Here is a 9,383-nt window from a genome sequence, read left to right as displayed (position 1 = left end):
TTTAAAATTCAGACTTACCAGAAAGATTTAACAATTCCAACTTAAATGCACCTAATAAAGTAGTTTCAAAATATTTCAAGTATTTAAAATTCTTTTATTAAATCACCGTGAGAAAAACAAAGTTGTCCATGATTGAGTTTCAGTATTACAATGCTCAAACACCTGTCCTTTGACCCGTGTACACTTCTCAACACCAATGTCCTCAATTTTCCTCTTTCCAACCCCACCCCAAGTCTGCCTCTGCCACAGACAGACACTTTTTTTATGTGAAGAACTTAACACCATCGTCTTTGTGGGCAATTCTATCATCACTAATAGGTAAATCAAGAAATTAGTTAAAAGTGTTACAGCTCTTTTAGAATTTGTCTAGCAGTTTTTCTGGTTGCTACTGGAAAGCCCACACTCACCCCCCAAACGAAACGAGTTGTGATACAAAATATTTTAAAAAGCAATAAACTTGTTCGTTTATTTATTTTATTTTTAGAAGCGCCAGGAATCAAATCTGAGTCCTTACACATGCTTTATCACTGAGACATATCCTTGATTCGTAAAATAAGTTCAGTTGTACATACAATACACTGTCCGCCAACAGTGTAGAATGCACATTCTCTCAAGCTCACAGAGAATACTTACAATGACTGGCCAGAACTAATATTAGTACCAACAAATTAAAATAAAAGCTGGTATCATATAGCCTGATTAAACATAGAACATAATTGTTATAGAGATAACACAAATTCCTGAAAGTAAAAAATAAATTTCTATTTACTCATGAGTAAAAGAAACTAAAATGGAAATTTGAGAGTACTTAGTTTCTATTTATTCACTTTTACCAGGAATTGTGGTTTGGGCCACACCCAGCTATGCTCAGATCTTATTCCTGGCTTTATGCTCAGAAATCACTTCTAGTGTGCTAGGATTTGGGAAGAAGGTTATTGGGCCTATCTGATGCCGGGGGAAAACTAGAAACACATGCAAGGCCTAACTTCCTAAAACACCTCTCTGACTCTGAAAGTTAGTTTTTAAAATACTGAATTTCAACATTGGTAAGATAAAGTTTATAAGCTGCTTGAGGGAAATCTATAATTTTGAGTACATACATTTGTTTTTCTAATGTCTGAAAATTCAGCAAGTAATTTATGTAATTAAAGAAAGTAATCAGGAAAAGAAGTAAAATAAACTAAAGTAAAATTTTTCAAAAGGTGATAATAAATGCAAAAGCATAAATTAATGATATAGAAAACAAATAATTGGGATAAACCAAATAAAAAAATTGTTTAACATGAGTAATACATTTCCGACTACTAAAAAATCACTTAATCACTTAACTTCCCGTTAGTCGTCGATTTGCTCGAGCGGGCGCCAGTAACGTCTCCATTTGTCCCTGTTGCGTGCTAGTGTAGCCCAATGGCATCTGTTCGCTCTGGGAACATGAAGGGCCTCAAACCGATCGTTCATGATCTTCAGGAAGAAGTCTGACCATCTGGTAGGTGGGCGGCCACGCGGTCTCTTGACATCCCGTGGAATCCAATCAGTAACAGCTCTAGTCCAACGGTCGTCTTTAAATCTCATTACGTGACCAGCCCATCTGATTTTCGACACCTTGGCAAATGAGACAGCGTCCCTGATCCTTGATCGTCGACGGATGTCAGAACTCCGGATTCGTTCTCTCATTTGAGTGGAACGTGATATTCCAAGCATAGCTCTTTCTATTCTTTCTATTATTCTTTGGGAGACCTGAATGGCGTCCTCATCTTGTTTGCGTAGGGCCCAGGTCTCTGAGGCATATGTTAATGCAGGAAGAACAGTGGAATCAAAGAGATGTGCCCGGAGCCGGAGGTTCTTCGTCCTCTTAGCTATTTCTTCCAACTACTAAAAAAAAATTTGAAAAAAGAAAGCTCCACCGGTTCCCCCAAAGGTACAAATAAAACAAGAATATAAATGAGACATATTGAAATGGTCAATGGTCAACAGAGATTAAAATCTACTAAGGGATATAATGCACAAATGTAAATATTTTTGAAAATTTACGTAAAACATGAAAATTTTTAGAGAATGCATTTATTGTAATTTTTTAAAAGAGAAAGAGGATATCCAAATGATCCTATATAAAGTTGAATTAGTGCCCATACATTTTTCATACAAAAAATAATAATAGGCTCTAGAGGATTTTCAGGTGAGTTTTACCAAATGTTCAAAAACAGATGATTCCAATCTTACATGAATTATTCATTGAATATAAAAAAAGAGCCACTCCCAATTCATTTTATGAAGTGATGACTATGTATATGTAAAATGTTAATGCTTCTCATTTTTTAAAAAAATTCTATGTTTATATGTTTCATTTTTAATTTCTTCCTCTATCTGGAACTGATTATATGTGTATATATACATATATATATATATATACGTATACATAGATTGATATAGATGTTGATATTGTCTTAGTACCATTTATTTAAGTGGGGGAGATGCAAAGAGATGAGAGAGATGCAAAGAGCCTCAACAATAAAGAAAAGGAGCCCTCATGTGACCGAAAAGACTAGAAAAGGTAGGCGTCAATAAAAAGATGATTCTTTGGGGATGAAAGGGAGTTTATCAAATGAAGAAAATAGGCGAAATAAAACACAGAAGTCTTATTAGTAAAATCATGTTTATAAAGGTACTATCAGTAACATTCAACTGGAAGTATGTTTCTCAAAGGGAAAATATTTCTGGAGGAAAAAATAAATTACAGAGCACACTTATACATTCATTAGGAATCAATCTTTCTTTCCCTTTCCCTTTTTCTGACTTCTCCTTCAGTCTCTCTCTCTCTCTCTCTCTATCTCTCTCTCTCTCTCTCTCCCCACCCCCAGCCTCTTTTCCTCTCCCTTTCCTTTCCTTTGCCTTCTGTCTCCTGGTTATTACGAGTGACATATTCCATTCAATGACAGCAAAAAGAATTCTACTCTTTCTGGTCAATGGAGAGGCTTTTCCATAAAACATAGCAAACACTTCAGCAGTGTGGGTAACTTGCTTTGGTTTGAAGCATGCTAAATTATTCTGTATCTTGGACAATGACATAATGCCATTAATGTGTGTGCCTGTGTCTATGAGATACTATTGTAACACTGTAACACTGTCCTGCCATTGTTCATCAATTTGCTCCAGTGGGCCCAGTAACGTCTCCATTTTGAGACTTGTTATGAGACACTATATAAATTCTTAATTTTACGAACTGAGAAGAGCAGTAATGATATTTTTCAATGAAAGCTATGTTTAGACAACTCAGTGATTAAAAAATAAAATAAACAAATTGTTAGCTTGATATCCTTTATCTTTATTTTACAGTATTAAGTTGATATATAACTCTTTTGTACAATGCATTTATGAAATTTAAACCCATGCTCTCATTTACAGAGAAGCTCAAATGATCTGTCGGAAGATATAATGGTTTCTTGGTAACAGGTTTGATAGTGAAAGAATTTTCAGAGTGCTAAATTAATGATTAATATATTAACTATTCCATGCTTTTCTATTCAGATTTTTCCTTTAATGCATCAAATGGTCAATATAAACTGAACATTTAACATAAAAAAAAAAGAAAGGACGAGTCAGGAGTATTTGGAGCCTGGCCCTTTAAGACTCTGACCGGAAGTGTCGGTGACGTCACGGAGCCCCGCCTTTCCCTGGGGTCTTTGGGGCGGCGGAATCTCCCGCCAGGCACCGGAGTCGTCGGAGCGTGAGCAGTCGGGGAGGGGCGGGAAGGGGCGACCAGGCGGACTAGGGGGTCCCGCCCAGTTCCTCCTCAGCTGCCTGAGAGAGCCGCTCCTCAGAGCCTCCTCCTCCGCAGGCTCGCTCTGGGCACCCTGAGCCTCCGCGGTCTCCGCCTTGTGAGCGGGGGTCGCTCTGTGCCGAGCGGGCGGTGGCCCCTCCCCTGGACGCCCAGCCCCCGCCCAGAGGTTTGTCCCGTTTATTCTGCATTTTATGGAACAGGGGGCTGGGCTGGAGGCGTCTCCCTGGGCAGCTGTGAAGGGGCGGTCCGGGAGGCGCTGAAGAAAAGTGGTTGAGGAAGACGCCTGGGGGCTAGTCTTGCAGGGGTCCCTGGCCTCCCACGCAGCCTCCTCCCCCAGGTAAGCCGTGGGAGGCGTTTGTTTCGTTCTTGTTTTCGAAACAATTTTCGTTCAGGGCTGACTCCTGGCTCTGCCCTCAGGGATCTCTCCTGGCGGTGCTGGGGGACCCACGGGGATGCTGGCTCGATCCTGGTCAGCAGCATACAAGGCAAGTGTCCCCTCCATGTACGTGCCTCCTGCCCGGTGGGGTGGGGTTGGGGGGCGATTCCTCACTCGCTTGGGTCCAATAGTATGCGGTAGAGCTTTTGACTTTCACATCCCCCCAACTCCAGTCGGTTCTGGGGGTCCCATAGGAAGCTTTGAGAGAATGCAGAGCCTGGTGACAGAGGAGGTGGTGCCTAAGGGCTGTTTGGGGCCACAGGGGTCCTGCAATGGAGTGTGCAGTGTTAGCAGGAAGTCACCTCTGCTCTTTCAGTGCATGCCCTGAGCGCTCTCACGAAGGATAAATGATCACCATGGCTCCCTTGCCTTTATCGGTTTGTTTTAATTAACTTTTAGTAGGTTTTTGGGGGGCAGACCTGACTATACTCGGGTTGCTCCAAGTGGTGCTCAAGGAACCATATGGGATGGCAGTAGAGAAATATCGTTTTTCTCCAGTAAGACGAGCACCTCTGCAGCTGTACTATGTCTGCAGCCTCTTTGCACAGAAAAATTTTGATTTGTTATTTTTGAATTGTAGATTTTGGTTCAAAGCATTCAGAGCTCAGGACTTAGTCGAGGATCTGAGCTCAGTATCGTGATTGGCAGTGCTCAGGGGGGCCCTAACTGCTGTGGAGAATTGAATCTGGCTTAGCTGCTGGAAAGAAACACACCCTATCGACTGTACTATCTCTGCTAATCCTATGTAATTGTTTTCCACAGAAAAAGATTTTTTGGTTCACCTGTCAAGTTTTCAGCCTCGCTCTACCCACTGACCCTCTCTCCCAGACCAGGTGTGTGCCCTGCTGTTGGAATGAACTTCATTCGGAAAGGGGGTTTCCAGGGACCAGGTACACTAAGTCGTACATGCCTCACTCTAGAGGCTGGTGCAGTCCAAGAGCAGGAGGAAGTCTGTCTTTTATTTTCTGGCTTCTTTTTGCTACAAACTTGGAGATGGTCAGGGACTCTGCCCCTCTGTCTATGTGTCTCTGAGAGTCCATGTCCCCCACCTTAAAGCACGTGCTCAACCCTTTGAGCTACTCTCCCGGGGTCTATTCACTACTAGGGGAGCAGGTGAGATGGGATTTGGGGCCACACCTGCCAGTGCTTGAGGACTGCATCCTGCTGGAGTTTGTTCATGTTAGTTTTCTTTTGCGGATAGTTTTTGGTGTGGAGAATGGGGGCTCTAAATCCCTGGAGATACCCCGAGTGTTTAATCTGGCTCTAGATTTAGGTATTATTCCTGGAGTGCTGTGGCGGCGACCGGAATGTAGAGAAGTGATTGGTGTCAGCAAGACAAGCATCGTAGCAGTTTACAGTCTGTCCGTACAGCAATTTCTGCTTTCATATCAAGTTGCAGAGCTCTGTCTAGACCCCTGTCTATCAAGGTAAGCACACTGAGAAAAGGTTCTGTGCATGTGTGTGTGTGTATGTGTGTTCAAAGTTTGGTTTTCTTTATAGAGGAGAGGGTCGGCCCCAGTTATAGAGCCACATTCTGCGCTATGGTTGCGGGGGGCAGTCCTCCTGCCGGCCTGCAGGTGGCGCTGATGCGTGTGAGCTGGCCTTGGAGTCAGCTCCTGGCTGGGCCTGTGAGCACCTTCTATGGGACCCATGGGGGAGACCCCAGGCCAAGGCAGCGCTGAGTTTTCTCTCTCATAGCCAAGCCCAGACCTTCTGTTGGGAACGTCAGCACTCATTTTCTTCTCCTGGGGAAACAGAAGCATCTGGCATTGTTCCCAAGGTGGTTCCATGAGCCAGTGCCCAAGGGTGTGGCTGGTCAGAGATGGGGAGTTGTGCTGCTCTCCAATGTTCTCAGCTCTGACTTCTCCAGGTTTCTGGTCCTCGGAAGAAACAGAGGCGGCAGAAGATGGTGACATGCCATCTGTCACACCAACCCCAGGTAGGAGGGGAGTAACAATATGAGGTGCTGCAGTGACAGGAGTGCTCAGGCTTCCTGGGACAAATATGTCTGAGTTATTTCAGGAAGGATCCTGTGATGTGCCTCCTGGTGGGAGTGCCAGTCGCTGCTGTTGGAGGTGATGTTTGTGTCAGTTTTGTTGTATTTGGCTTTTGGATCACACCCAGCTCAAAGAGTACTTCTACCTCAGTGCTCAAGGATCACTCCTGACAGATCTCAGGGACCACGTGGGTTGCTGGGAGTCCTGGGTTTGTATCTGGGTATTTTGTTTTCTGTGATTCTGGGGATTATACTCTCGGCTCTGCACTCCGGCATTGTAACTGGCAGTGCTTAGGGAACCCTATGGGTTGGCGAGGATCACCAGCCCTACTCGCTGTCTGCAACCTGCTGTCCTGTTACACAATCCTGCTGCTTTATTTCTTTTTAGAGTTACTTTTGTCTCACAGGGGAGATGCATAGGACTTCCTCTTGACTCTGTTCTCTGGATTCCTACCTGGTGTGTATCACGGGCCCCCTGGGGTCTGCTGGAGTCATTTGCTCCCTGGCAGCTACAGTGACTCAAGTCCAAGGACATGCTTATTACTCCTTATTTTGTCCTTCACGCTCAGGAGAGAGTCGCTGCTCTGGAACACATTCTGCTTTTACTCGCTGCTCTGTTTGCAGTTCTGGGCATGTGCTGGTCTAGGAGAGCCAGAGAAATGGATCTCTGGGTCGGGCACAGCTGTTGGGCTCAAGACACTTTTGCCGCTTCGAGAGCCACTTGGAATGGCCCTGAACTGTGATGAGAGTCCTGCAGGCGTATATGTGCATATGTAGATGTCTGGACATTGATTGACCCTTTCTCCCTAGAACGTGGGCTATGGAGTGCAGGGGGTGTACGTATAGTGTTTTAGGCTGAAAGTAGGGTCACCCATTTGGGTTCCAATGGCTCCGTTCACAGTTGTTACTCTGCAGTGCTCATAGGAGCAGTGATTGGGATGCTTTATTCCTCCGACTGCTGCATCTGGCCTCAAGTTCAAATTCTTTGTTTTACATAGATTTGGCTTTGGAAATAACCCTTGCAAATACTCAGATTATCCCTGGCTGTGTATTCAGTTATTCATGCTATATTCTGGGACCATGTGTGCTACTGGGGATCAAACCCGGATGTGTGTGCAGAGTCAGTGTCCTTTTGCTGTAATGTCTCTCCCACCAGAGTTGATTTATTTCTTCGGGTCTCACCCCATCCGGCACTGCTCTGTTTTAGTCCACGGGATCACTTTCAATGGTTCTTGGTTTATCAAGTCTCAGAGATTGCCTGTGGACTGTGAGGGATCACAGCTGACGGCTTGAGGGACCCTATGGAATGTCAGAGTCAAACCTTTATTGGTTGTGAGCAAGCCCAGTGCCCCACATGCTATGCTGTCTGTCTGGATCCTTTTTTGTTTACTTTTAAAAACAATTGTGGGCTTTGGCCATTTTTGTTCATTTTTGCATTTACTGCAGTCAGGTATCACTTCAAGTGTGCTGATGATATACCATGTGCTGCTGGGTCTAGTGTGCCAGTAGAGTGGGTAGGGTGATTGTCTTGGAAGCAGTGGACATGGGTTCTATTCCTGGCATCCTGTGTGGTCCCTGAGCACCAGCAGAGGTGATTCCTGAGTAGAGAGTCAGGAGTAAGCCTGTGAGCATCCCAAATGAGGATCCCAAAACAGACAAAAACAAAAGTACAAAATGTGATGCCATCAAACTCCTCTAGGCTGTGTGCATGATCGAGGCTATACTGTCTCTTGTATTTTCTTGGGACCCATATTACACTCTTAAACCAAAAGCTAGATCTTAGCTCTTGTATAACCACAGATCTGTGGCTTTTCAGAAGTACAGATTCTGTTTATGCCTTCCCTCTAATTTACTCTGTGCGGTAGGGCATTTGCCTTAGAAGTGGCCCACATGGCCACTATTTCTCCATCCCTCTCGGAAAGACCGGCAAGCTACCGAGAGTATCTCACCAGCACGGCAGAGCCTGGCAAGCACCCCGTGACGTATTCAGTATGCCAGACACAGTAACAACAAAGTCTCTAATGGAGACGTTACTGGGCCTGCTCGAGCAAATCGATGAACAACGGGAGGGCCTTTACCTTTTATATAGACACACGAGGTTTTCTTGTCACCTTTTCCTTCTGACCAATCCATGCCCCATCTCTCTAGGGTTCAGGGCATTCTGAGTTAAAGCCTACTGTGATCTCCTAGCTGAAAGGAGGAGCCCTGAGACCCGTGAGCAAAGACATGCATGCAGGGGAGTGTCTAATGACCCTACCTGTCTCAGGCCATGGGCAGGGTGTGGGTGCCCTAAGGCAGCAGAGCTCTTGGTCTCTAGACACTTTTTCCACTTCGAAAGCCAATTGGGATGGCCCTGAACCATGACGAGAGTCCTACAGGCACATATCTGCATGCATAGTCGGTGACTAGACATTGCGTGTCCCCTTCTCTTTCGAACATGGGCTGTGAGGTGCAGGGGGTGTATGTTTAGTGTATTGGGCTGAAAGCAGAGTCACTCATTTGGTTCCCACTGGTTCCATGCAGTTGTTAATCTGCAGTGCTTGTAGGAGCCCTCGGTCAGGAGCAAGACCGCCACCTTTAGAAACCTTGTAGTAGAGCATACTCAGATTTTATCAGATGCAGCTGTCTTAGAGAGATGTTGGGTTCTGTCAACCAGGAGTGTACATGGAGACTGTTCCAAGGGAACAGAATCTGAGCCCCTCAAGGGCTCTGTGTTCTAGCCTTGCAGCCCAGGGAACAGAGTAGAAATAGACCCTGACTCTTGCCGCCCTGTGTGTTGGCTCAGGACTTGGTGACCTTCCCCGATGTGACCGTGAGCTTCACCCCACAGGAGTGGATGTGCCTCTCAATGGAAGGACTACAGGCACATGATTCTGTAGACCTACGAGGACCTGTCAACCGTTGGTGAGAGCAGTGTGGGGCCGACCGTGTCTGGAGAGAACCACGTGGGCTCCCTGTCCCAGGCTATGGCTGTGTATCCAAGAGTAGCGGGGACTGTGATGGGCCAGGATGTCGGACAGTTGTGCAGTAGCTGTTCCTCTAGTTCCTTCCCTGGTTTTGTTTTTGGTGCTCACCTTTGATGTTTGGGGATTACTCTCAGTTTTGTGCATAGGAATCACTCTCTGTGGGATTGCAGGAGTCTCTGGAGCGTTAGGGGTCTACCCAGGATGGCC

General features: G+C 45.3%; 1 non-coding gene across 1 annotated transcript; it reads left to right on the top strand.

Annotated features, from left to right (window-relative positions):
* The first annotated feature begins 339 nt into the window (after positions 1 to 339).
* LOC130042573 (U7 small nuclear RNA) lies at positions 340 to 401 on the top strand. Its single transcript, XR_008795262.1, has one exon. It is a non-coding gene; the product is annotated as a U7 small nuclear RNA (small nuclear RNA).
* The last annotated feature ends 8,982 nt before the right edge of the window (positions 402 to 9,383 follow it).

Source organism: Sorex fumeus, unplaced genomic scaffold, assembly GCF_029834395.1.
Source record: "Sorex fumeus unplaced genomic scaffold, SorFum_2.1 ptg000103l, whole genome shotgun sequence".
Taxonomy (NCBI): Eukaryota; Metazoa; Chordata; class Mammalia; order Eulipotyphla; family Soricidae; genus Sorex; species Sorex fumeus.
Note: the sequence above shows the minus strand (reverse complement) of the source record. Positions and strands in the feature narration are given on the sequence as shown.